The sequence below is a fragment of the Somniosus microcephalus genome, chromosome 27 (assembly GCF_052327205.1).
Source record: "Somniosus microcephalus isolate GS21.2 chromosome 27, FLI_Smic_1.0, whole genome shotgun sequence".
Taxonomy (NCBI): Eukaryota; Metazoa; Chordata; class Chondrichthyes; order Squaliformes; family Somniosidae; genus Somniosus; species Somniosus microcephalus.
In genome coordinates, this window is record NC_141013.1 from 13,763,062 (window position 1) to 13,775,777 (window position 12,716).

Below are 12,716 nucleotides of genomic sequence, written 5' to 3' on the forward strand. Positions count from 1 at the left end.
AAGCAGGAAAGTAAGACCGTGTAAAATCAGCCCCTGTGAGGGGCCTAAGTTTAGCACAGGCAAGGACGGCAAAGCTAAACACCCCACCCCCCCACCTCATCCGCTAGGCTTGTGTGGGTTTATAATCTACCCCATGGTCTCTGATGACTGGCATGTAGGGAAGGCAAGCTGAGGAGGAGTGGCCACCCTCAATTACGAGGGGTGAGTACACAAGGCCCCAAACTCTCTAACCCTCACAGTCAACCTCAGCAAAAACAATGCTCCTCTTTTATAGGTATTGTTATTCAGTACTTGAAATCAAATGTTCATAGAAATTGATTTAGGAATCATTTAAATGGTGTGAGTTAGAAAAGGTTTCTTTGTCACTAAACAATTCTGTGACACACTGATGTGCTTGAGATCGATGCTACACCACTGTCGCCTGTGTGCACGTGTGACATCACTGTCAAGGACAACTGGCCATATGGGAAATCAGGAGATTTCCCAAGTGCCTATGGCAATGGTTCCATAGCGCTGGATTATCGCTGTCCCGCTTATTCCATGAAAATCGCAAAGAATCCCTTTCAGTGGATTCAGTCCTCCCCTGATCACTCTGGATCCACTCATCCCCTGATCACTCTGGATCCACTCCTCCCCTGATCACTCTGGATCCACTCCTCCCCGATCACTCTGGATCCATTCCTCCCCTGATCACTCTAGATCCAGTCCTCCCCTGATCACTCTGGATCCAGTCCTCCCCTGATCACTCTGGATCCAGTCCTCCCCTGATCACTCTGGATCCAGTCATCACCTGATCACTCTGGATCCATTCCTCCCCTGATCACTCTGGATCCATTCCTCCCCTGGTCACTCTGGACCCACTCATCCCCTGATCACTCTGGATCCACTCCTCCCCTGATCACTCTGGATCCACTCCTCCCCTGATCAATCTGGATCCATTCCTCCCCTGATCACTCTGGATCCATTCCTCCCCTGATCACTCTGGATCCACTCCTCCCCTGATCACTCTGGATCCAGTCCTCCCCTGATCACTCTGGATCCAGTCCTCCCCTGATCACTCTGGATCCAGTCATCACCTGATCACTCTGGATCCATTCCTCCCCTGATCACTCTGGATCCACTCCTCCACTGATCACTCTTGATCCATTCCTCCCCTGATCACTCTGGATCCATTCCTCCCCTGATCACTCTGGATCCACTCCTCCCCTGATCACTCTGGATCCATTCCTCCCCTGATCACTCTGGATTCACTCATCCCCTGATCACTCTGGATCCACTCCTCCCCTGATCACTCTGGATCCACTCCTCCCCTGATCACTCTGGATCCATTCCTCCCCTGATCACTCTGGATCCATTCCTCCCCTGATCACTCTGGATCCACTCCTCCCCTGATCACTCTGGATCCATTCCTCCCCTGATCACTCTGGATCCACTCCTCCCCTGATCACTCTGGATCCAGTCCTCCCCTGATCACTCTGGATCCAGTCATCACCTGATCACTCTGGATCCAGACCTCCCCTGATCACTCTGGATCCACTCCTCCCCTGATTACTCTGGATCCATTCCTCCCCTGATCACTCTGGATCCATTCCTCCCCTGATCACTTTGGATCCACTCCTCCCCTGATCACTCTGGATCCATTCCTCCCCTGATCGCTCTGGATCTATTCCTCCCCTGATCGCTCTGGATCCACTCCTCCCCTGGTCACTCTGGATCCACTCATCCCCTGATCACTTTGGATCCACTCCTCCCCTGATCACTCTGGATCCATTCCTCCCCTGATCACTCTGGATCCATTCCTCCCCTGATCACTCTGGATCCACTCCTCCCCTGATCACTCTGGATCGATTCCTCCCCTGATCACTCTGGATCCATTCCTCCCCTGATCACTCTGGATCCACTCATCCCCTGATCACTTTAGATCCACTCCTCCCCTGATCACTCTGGATCCATTCCTCCCCTGATCACTCTGGATCCATTCCTCCCCTGATCACTCTGGATCCACTCCTCCCCTGATCACTCTGGATCCAGTCATCACCTGATCACCCTGGATCCATTCCTCCCCTGATCACTCTGGGTCCACTCCTCCCCTGATCACTTTGGATCCACTCCTCCCCTGATCACTCTGGATCCATTCCTCCCCTGATCACTCTGGATCCACTTCTCCCCTGATCACTCTGGATCCAGTCCTCTCCTGATCACTCTGGATCCAGTCATCACCTGATCACTCTGGATCCATTCCTCCCCTGATCACTCTTGATCCACTCCTCCCCCGATCACTCTGGATCCACTCCTCCCCTGGACACACTGGATCCACTCCTCCCCTGATCACTGCGCACGACATTCATTCCCATTGTTGTGTTCACGCTGCTCTGTGGAACATTCTTGGTTTCCCTTTCAATGAACCTTATCTGATCCAAATATTAGCTCATAAAGTGGAAGATGCTGCCAACTGGGAACGCTCCCGGAATTGGCTTTTATCACAGGCACGGGTCAGAAAAATCCAGTCCATTTCCGAAATGACATTTAATGCTTCCCAAACAATAATGTGTGAGGAACAAATCAGGGGGAAAGGATATTAGAGACTGTAAACTGTTTCCTAGTCAAACATTTTAGAAACCAATGTTTTGTTTTGGCGGAAGCTCCTCTTGAAACAATGTCAGAAGTGACTAATTAACACAGGCCGGCTGGCTGCCCTCGTCTTCCTTGTTTAGCTTGTGATTCGGACTTTTTCCAATTGTTATAACTTTAGACGGTGTTACAACCTCTCTGGATACTTAGCTGTGTTTTACTGTCGCTCCCTCCCTAACAGCATTGTGGGAGTACCTTCACCACACGGACTGCAGCGGTTCAAGAAGGCGGCTCACCACCACCTGCTCGGGGCGACTAGGAATGGGCAATAAATGCCGGCCTTGCCAGTGACGTCCACATCCCAAGACTAAATCTTTAAAAGGCCAGTCTTTTATCTGGCTTACCGAGGCCTGTTCTGACAGGCCCTGATCCCACAGAAACCAATTAATATTTCTGTGTATTTATCCCTCAACCAACATAACAAAAACAGATTATCTGGTCATTATCACATTGCTGTTTGTGGGAGCTTGCTGTGCACAAATTGGCTGCCGCGTTTCCCACATTACAACAGTGACTATACTCCAAAGAAGTATTTCATTGGCTGTAAAGCGCTTTGAGATGTCCAATGGTCGTGAAAGGCGCTATATAAATGTAAGTCTTTCTTTTATTTAAATATCATTTAGTACTCAAGTTACAGCAACAAAAGGGGCACAAATTTAAGATAATCACAAAAATAATTAAAGAAGTTAGAAAAAGTTCTTTACGTGGAGAGTGGTTACAATGTGGAATTCTCTGCCACAAACTTGTTGAAGCAGTCTATAAAGTCTTTTTAAAGGAATTAGTTGCTTGAAATGGAAGAATATTAAAGGGCGCGGGGATCGAGCAGGAGAGTAAGATGACACAAGGTGGCTCATGTGAAGATAAACACTGACACAGACTTACTGAACCAAATGGCTTGTTTCTGCACTGTAATAGCATGGGTCAGCTGTAGAATAAAGCTTGCTTCACTCTCCCGACAAGCACAACCAGATCAGGTACAGCATGGATAAGATGCAACTGTCCCATCGAGCGCTCCCAAGTCACGTTACATGCAGAGTAAAGGACCTTCTACACTGTCACAACAATAGACCTCAGATCCAACCAGGAAAGAGTGCCCCATACTGTACCAACGTGATATTTCTATGACCAACATCAGCCTCCGTATAGAGACTGATGATGGTATACTCCCTCAGAGTCCTGTTACCATGGGAGTAGAAAGTAAGAGGATACATTTCAGCCCATCCAGCCTCCTCCAGCATGATGATCCATGTGCTTGTTTCAGGGTCTAATCTCACCATTTGCCTATCCTTACCCTGCCCCGAGTCCCTACCCCAGATCCCAACCCTCCATTCTCTGCTGAATTTGCAATGAATCTGGTTCCATTTTGAATACTTTCACTGATTTTTGAATCTTTCAGCCTCTTGAGTCCCTTTACTGTTCTCTGAGGTTTTCTACTGTTCATTGTCACTTAACATTTTTTATAGAGTCCCATGTCGATGTTTCTCACACAGTCTTCAGCCTGGCTTTAAGTCATAACAGTGAGAAAAGTGAATGTTTTAACCTGTCTGTCCTTTGGGGGGGGGGGGGGGGAAGCTGTAAATTAACCTCTTTTTCCCACCTACCAGGCACATTTATGAGTTTCCACATTTGTCTGCCAAGATTACAAAACAAGAGAGAATTTGGATTTATGAAGCACCTTACCACAATCCCCTGAGCACCAAACCCTAACCATAAAATGATGGGTAGAGGAAAGGAGCTGTAATGACAACTCTTCCTAAAGAAAGGTAGGTTAAAACATTAGATTTTTCTAACTTAACAACCAGTGAATCATGTTTGAAGTGCAGTCACTGTTATCTAGGCAAATGCAATCGCCACATGCACAGATAGCAGTTCCAACAGCAAACATACTGAATGATCGGTTAATCTGTTTATGATGGGAGAGGAATGTCAGCTAAAACACTGGGTGAACTCCCTGCTCTCTTTTGAATCCATGGGAATTCCACGGGATCTTTAACAGCCACCTGAATACGCAGATGGGGCCTCAGTTTAATGGCTCATGAAAGGTCACATTTCTGACAATCCACCACTCCCTCGGTGTAGCACTGAAGCCTCAGCCTAGATGGTTTGCCCAAATCCTGGAATGGCCCTTGAATCTACAACCTTCTAAGTGAGAGTGCTATCAACTGAGCCAAGCTAACACAGCAAAGTAAGTAACATTATAACCCCCGGATGTTATTAATGCATTTTTAAAAAGTATCATTCTCCTGAACATGGCTATCAAAGGGTATTGGGACTCTGGTGATGTGACCTGTTAATGGTTCTACCAATTGTGCATATAGGATGCACAGTAATGTGGTCATTATATCACCTGTGACTATATTACATAGGATATACGGCACAGAAACAGGCCATTCAGCCCAACCAGCCCATGCCGACGTTTATGCTCCACACGAGCCTCCTCCCGTCTTTCCTCATCTAACTCTATCAGCATAACCCTCTATTCCCTTCTCCCTCATATGCTTATCTAGCCTCCCCTTAAATGCATCTATACTATTCGCTTCAACCACTCCCTGTGGTAGCGAGTTCCACATTCTCACCACTCTTTGGGTTTAGAAGTTTCTTCTGAATTCCCTATTGGATTTCTTAGTGACTATCTTATAATGATGACCTCTAGTTATGCTCTTCCCCACAAGTGGAAACATTCTCTCTGTATCCATTCTATCAAAACCTTTCATAATTTTAAAGACCTCTATTAGGTCACCCCTCAGCCTTCTTTTTTCAAGAGAAAAGAGACCCAGCCTGTTCATCCTTTCCTGATATGTATACCCTCGCATTTCTGGTATCATCCTTGTAAATCTTCTCTGCACCCTCTCCAGTGCCTCTATATCCTTTTTATAATATGGCGACCAGAACTGTACGCAGTACTCTAAGTGTGGTCTAACCAAGGTTCGATACAGGATTAGCATAACTTCCCTACTTTTCAATTCTATCCCTCTAGAAATAAACCCTAGTGCTTGGTTTGCTTTTTTTATGGCCTTGCTAACCTGTGTCGCAACTTTTAGTGATTTGTGTATTTGTACTCCGAGATCCCTTTGTTCCTCTACCCCACCTAGACTCGCACCCTCCAAGTGATAAGTGACCTCCCTATTCTTCCTACCAAAATTACCTTATTGTGATTTATATATACACATAATAACTTTTGTTCTTTCATCCCCTCCCCCATTTCCCAGCCCCCAAACCCGCCTTTCAATCTGTCTCATTTCCTGCTTTTTTCTCAGTTCTGAAGAAGGGTTTCGACCTGAAACGTCGACTCTGTTTCTCTCTCCACGGATGTTGCCTGGCCTGCTGAGTTTTTCCAGCGTTTTCTGTTGTTATTACGCATAATAACAGTTGCTTTCATCGAATCATAGAAAGTTATGGCACAGACGGAGGCCATTCGGCCCATCGTGTCTGTGCCGGCCGAGAAAAAGCTATCCAGCCTAATCCCACTTTCCAGCTCTTGGTCCATAGCCTTGCAGTTTACGGCACTTCAAGCGCGTTTCCTAGCATGTTTTAAATGTGATGAGGGTTTCTGCCTCTACCACCCTTTCAGGCAGTGAGTCCCAGACCCCGCCCCACACTGTCTGGGTGAAAAAAGTCCTCCTTTATCAGAATGGCTTTAAAAATAATTGAAAATGTCTGAGTGAAAACCACACTACAATAATCCAGTTCTCCAGCAACTCCGCTCTAATCTAGAGGCCATGATGTGCAGTACGGCAGCACCGGGATACTGTTCCCTCCAATATTCCTGTCCTCTCTATCAGGATCCGCTCAGTCTCCACCAGCCACCTCTCTAAAGCAACAATGCTGAGACTGGCAACTCAGTAGCTGGAGGGAATCATACCTGCATCCTGCCTCTTGCATCACAGAGCTGCAATGCACTCCCCTCCACATTACTTCCTTCTGTCCCACTCTCTCTTTAAGTTAAATCCTCAAAGGTAACAGATATTAACAATAGAATGAATTCTAATTTTCTACTAGTATGGAATTAGAGAAGTCACTCATCCAAACACCCACCCAATAGTGAACATTTCTGTTAAATTATAGAAACTTTGAAGCCAATAAACAAATGTATTTACACTTTAGTATTTGCCTGATAACTGAATATACTGAGCGGTAAATTCCTGTTTGGTGAATTTGTTTACTTTCCTTTTAGGGCGCTGGCTCTTGGTGGGGCAAGTGTGTCACAAGTGTCAGCCACCTTCTGATACCTGAGCCAAAAGGCCAAGTGAGCCGTGACTGTGAGTGTCAGTGGGCTATTCAACCACAGAGGGCATCACAGTGAAGCCCAATTCTGTTATTGGCCGATGGTCACAGCTTGGACTTTGAAGGGGGGGGGAGGGTCACCGGACAGTGACCAGGAGCAGGAATCCTGACTTGGTTTTCCACTCCCTAGTATACGGGTGCTGAGGCATGTTGTAGCACCTATTCTGCCTCATGGGGCTGGGTTCAGTTAACTCAGTGCAGACTGGGGATGGTCTGTCTCAGCATCGTGCCAAAAGCCACCTTTATCAGGAGAACCAAGGATATTGTTCCTGTCCTACTATGTGCATAGCCTGAGCTTCAGAATGGCTGTTATAATCTGTATTATATCCCATCACTGAGGCAAGATCTGAGGAGTTTTTATCAGACATTAAACATCAGGAAGCATTACAACCACCATTTACGAATCACACTTAATGCTTCGCCTGATGTCTTTAGAAACATAGAGATAGGAACAGGAGTAGGCCATTCGGCCCTTCGAGCCTGCTCCGCCATTCAATGAGATCATGGCTGATCTTCGTCTGAGATCATAGCTGATCTTACCAGTTCAGTACCCCGTCCCCGCCTTTTCTCCGTAACCCTTAATCCCCTTAGCCTTCAGAAATATATCCAATTCTCTCTTGAAAATATTTATTGAATTAGCCTTCACAGCCCTCTGTGGCAGGGAATTCCACAGGCTCACCACTCTTTGAGTGAAGAAATTCTTCCTCATCTCTGTTTTAAATGATTTGCCCGCTATTTTTAGACTGTGGCCCCTGGTTCTGTGCTCCCCGGCCATTGGAAACATTCTCTCTGAATTCAGCCTGTCCAGGCCTGCCATAATTTTATATGTTTCGATGAGATCCCCTCTCAATCTTCTAAACTCCAGTGAGTACAAGCCCAAACTATTTAATCTCTCTTCGTAGGTCATTCCCGCCATTCCAGGTATCAGCCTGGTGAATCGCCGTTGCACTCTTTCCATGGCAAGAACATCCTTCCGCAGATGGGGCGACCAAAACTGTACACAATACTCCAGATGCGGTCTCACCAGCACCTTGTACAGCTGTAGTAAGGTATCCCTATTCCTATACTCGAACCCCCTTGATATGAAGGCCAACATACCATTTGCCTTCTTAATCGCCTGTTGCACCTGCATGCTCTCCTTCAGTGACTGGTGCACAAGAACACCCAGGTCCCTCTGCACTTCCCCATCTCCCAATCTATTGCCATTTAGATAATAATCTACCCTCCTGTTTTTACCCCCAAAGTGGATAACCTCGCATTTATCCACATTATAGTGCATCTGCCACGTATCCGCCCATTCCCCCAACCTGTCCAAATCGCACTGTAGCCTCCTGACATCCTCATCAGAGCCCACCCCTCCTCCTAGTTTAGTGTCGTCAGCGAATTTGGAAATATTGCATCCAATTCCCTGATCCAGATCATTTATATATATTGTGAACAGCTGGGGTCCCAGGACAGATCCTTGCGGCACCCCGCTGGTCACTGCCTGCCACTCCGAAAACGAGCCGTTTATTCCAACTCTCTGTTTTCTATCCGCCAGCCAGTTCTCTATCCACGTTAATACTTTGCCCCCAATCCCATGAGCCTTAATTTTGCATGATAATCTTTTGTGTGGAACCTTATCGAAGGCTTTCTGGAAGTCAAGGTACACCACATCCACTGGCTCTCCCCCATCTATTTTACCAGTTACTTCCTCAAAAAATTCCAGCAGATTAGTCAAACACGATTTACCCTTTGTAAATCCATGTTGACTCTGTCCGATCCTTTCCCCATTTGTCAAGTGCTCCGCTATTTTATCCTTAATAATGGACTCTAGCATTTTGCCCACAACCGATGTGAGGCTTACTGGTCTATAATTCCCTGCTTTCTCTCTACCCCCCTTTTTAAATATTGGGGTAACATTAGCTACCCTCCAATCCACGGGTACTGTTCCCGAGTCAATGGAGTTCCGGAAGATGATCCTTAGAGCATCTGCTATCTCCAGGGCCACCTCCTTAAGTACCCTAGGATGTAGTTTATCAGGCCCCGGGGATTTGTCGGCCTTCAGTCCCCTCAACTTACCCAACACCATATCCCTAGAGATACTAATTTCTGTCAGCTCCTCCCTCTCATTAGTCCCTATGTTTGCCGATATTCCTGGGAGGTTATTTGTGTCCTCCTTTGTGAATACAGAACCAAAGTATGAGTTTAATTGGTCTGCCATTTCCTTATTCTCCATTATATATTCTCCCGAATCGGACTGCAAGGGACCGACTTGGGATTTTACCAGTCTTTTCCTCCTGATATACCGATAAAAGCTTTTGCAGTCTGTCTTTATGTTTGCTGCAAGTTTACTTTCGTATTCTATTTTCCCCTTCCTGATTAATCCCTTTGTCCTCTTTTGCTGTATCCTGTACTGCCCCCAATCTTCCGGTCTGGTGCTTTTTTTTGCCAGTTGATATGCCCTTTTTTTTGATTTTATGCTGTCCCTAATTTCCCTCGTTATCCACGGTTGAGTCACCTTTTTAGGTTTATTTTTATGCCAAACCGGTATAAACATGTTCTGGAATTCTTCCATTCTATCTTTGAATGCTTGCCATTGTCTATCCACTGTCAATCCCCCCAGAAACACCACCCAATCAATCTTACCCAATTCCCGTCTCATACCCTCGTAATTCCCTTTATTTAAGTTCTGGACCTTAGTCTCTGATTCAATTTCCTCACTCTCCATCTCGACTGAGAGCTCGATCATATTATGATCGCTCTGACCCAAGGGGCCTCGTACAAGAAGATTGCTGATAAGTCCCTTCTCATTGCACAATACCCAGTCTAAAATGGCCTGATCTCGAGTCGGCTCCTCGACATATTGGTCCAGATAACCGTCCCGAAAACATTCCAGGAATTCCTCCTTCTCAGAATTTTTACTAATTTGGGTAGTCCAATCAATATGTAAATTAAAGTCACCCATGATGACAGCTGTGCTCTTATCGCACGCTTCTCTAATTTCCCTTTTTATGCCTTCCCTCACCTCCATATTACTATTTGGAGGCCTATATATCACACCATCATAGTAATATTTTATTTTGCATCGCAAGTATAGTACACAGCAGCAGATTTATTATTATAATATTAATCCCACATTATTAAGCACTGCAGATCAATTAGCAACAGTCTAATTAAAAATTGAATCAAAGGCCTTAAAAGTTAAGCTTTTCCCCCCCAAGAGACCTGCTGTATATTTGTAGCATTTATTGGCTTTGTTTCAGATTTCCAGTATTCACAGTTTTTGTTTTAGCTCAATGATTGTAAGCATTTTGCTTAAATACTGTATTATTACTATACCATTAAGACAAAGCATATCCATTTGCTCCTGTATGCTACAAGAATGTATCTATTTTACCTGGACTCATCAACAGGCTCCTATGTCAAGCCGATGAAGTGCGTGCAGTTCAGTTCGATAAGGCTGACAGACTTAGAATTGAGCAAAAACCATTGGATGCGTCGGGAACCTTGTCACTCACCAGGTGCTGGCAGGAAGAAGAAAGTGGTTAGCAGTTCACCGTCTTAGGCAAAGGAAGGCGCCCGGTTCTCCGAGGAGGTCGACACAACTGGGAAGCAGAGATCTCCAGAAGAAAGCTTTGTAGAGTCAGTTGATGTGGATTAGATTGTCACAAGGCATCACTCACAACAACTTTTAATTAAGCCAGCGTAAAACAGCAAGCCTTCCATTCGTGAACTGCAGGTGGAGGGGGGAGGGGTGGCGGTGGGGGGCGTGCATTGTGTATGAGAAATAGCTTGTAGGGATTCCAAGTCTTAGTAACAAGCAGAAGTGCCATTTATAGGACAATTTGTTGGTCAACTGTAGCCAGTAATTTGAATGAAAGATGGAAGGGCTGGCGGGAGCCTGATCTAACCTCAATCACAAGAATTGCCTTATTGCTAAAACTCAGTCAGAAAGATATATCAAACCGTATTCTGCCACCAGGTTACCAAGAACATATTTGATTCAGTCGCAAATAAAACCTTAGTGTTGGCAGCAAAGTTAATCACTGTTTAAAAGGGATCAATATTAAGTTTGTTTTCACATATGAAATTTCTTGTTTTGGGGGTGATTGTTAGTTGAAGCGATGCATGATGTAGAATCGGGACAAAGATCACCGACATGGCACCAAGGAGAAGCTATTCTGTACTAGTGTTGGGCTGCTCTTGTGATAACTTCAGCTGATCCAGCCTGGTGATTTACAGACAATGGTTTTAAATTGTTAGGGTTTCCATCACATCCGTCTGAACATTTTAATTTAATGTGTAACGAGAACTGCTTTAAAACGGACAGGCTCAGTCATTGCTTCATTTGAAAGGCTGCAGATTCAGGGGTGTTCTTAAGCCAGACTTATGGTCACAGTGGTTGAAGCTTTTCACTCCAAGAGCATCTAATGTTGACCTGTTACGGTCCAGTGTGCTCCTCAAGCTGATTGTCAAATCCGTCGTTGAATAAGAATTCAGTCATTGCGTCGTTCAGTGTTCTTTGTCTTGTTTGTGAACCAGAGCTACATCTTACTTATTCTTTACATCTCAGACAGCTAGGGTTGCCAACTCTGGTTGGATGTATTCCTGGAGGATTCATCACATGATGTCCTGACTCCCATTGCCCCGCCCCCACGATCCCGCCATTGGTCCACCAAACATATCCATCCTCATGGCTCACCGCCTTCCCACGGCCAATTGGAAAGCGAACAGACTCTTCATGACTCAATTGGATGATTCTTGACTGTTAAACAGCCTTTCCCCCCCTCCTCAAAATGCCTATATTTTTAAAACTAATAAACAAAAGTGTTCAAAGAAAATGAAAAAAAAAAAGTTTTGTTTAATACCCCTCTGAGTTTACTCCTGAGCTTTGCTCTCAGCAGTGGCCTAAAGATTCATCTTCAATTCCTGGAGGCTCCAGGGCAATCCAGGAGGGTTGGCAAGCCTACAGACAGCTTACACCAAGACCAGGTGAAATCAGTTGATCAACAAGTGAATAGGAGATGCAACACCTGCCCTTATACCTCCCCCCTTCCCACTGTCCAGGGCCCCAAACACCCCTTCCAGGTGAAACAGCGATTTACTTGTACTTCTTGCAATCTAGTATACTGTGTTCGCTGCTCACGATGTGGTCTCCTCTACATTGGGGAGACCAAATGCAGATTGGGTGACCGCTTTGCGGAACACCTCTGTTCAGTCCGTAAGGGTGACCCCGAGCTTCCGGTGGCTTGTCATTTCAATTCACCGCCCCATTCCCACTCAGACCTCACCGTACTCGGGCTCTTGCATTGTTCCACGGAAGCTCAGCGTAAGCTCGAGGAACAGCACCTCATCTTCCGATTAGGCACTTTACAGCCTTCCGGACTCAATATCGAGTTCAACAATTTCAGATCATAACCTCGGCCCCTATTATATTTTTATATATTTTTTATCCACACCTTTGGTTTGTGCCATTTCCTTTTTTTTTCTCTCCCACATGGCAGCTGTCTCTCTGCCAGCGCATTTCACACTTCATCTAGAGCCATCCTTTGTCTCTTTACCTGTCCTATTACCATCTCGTCTCGTCTTGAATACCTCTTAATGTCTCTTCACTTCCCTTTTGTTCTTTTCATCCCCTCCCCCATTTCCCAGCCCCCAAACTGGCCTTTTAATCTGTTTCATTTCCTGCCTTTTTTTTCTCAGTTCTGAAGAAGGGTTTCGACCTGAAACGTTGACTCTATTTCTCTCTCCACGGATGTTGCCTGGCCTGCTGAGTTTTTCCAGTGATTTCTGTTGTTATTTCGGATTTACAGCATCCG

At 45.7% G+C, this 12,716-nt stretch overlaps 1 protein-coding gene across 4 annotated transcripts in view; it reads right to left on the minus strand.

Moving 5' to 3' along the window:
• The window catches only part of LOC147099987 (retinaldehyde-binding protein 1-like), a 67,351-nt gene extending 56,754 nt beyond the window's left edge, over nucleotides 1-10,597 (minus strand). For 2 of the 4 annotated variants that reach the window (XM_085968551.1, XM_085968548.1), the window contains exon 1: nucleotides 10,295-10,597. The gene's annotated coding sequence lies outside the window, so the exon portion shown is untranslated. The remainder of the gene's footprint in view (nucleotides 1-10,294) is intronic. The other 2 variants (XM_085968550.1, XM_085968547.1) reach the window with 2 other exon arrangements.
• Nucleotides 10,598-12,716: the final 2,119 nt, after the last annotated feature.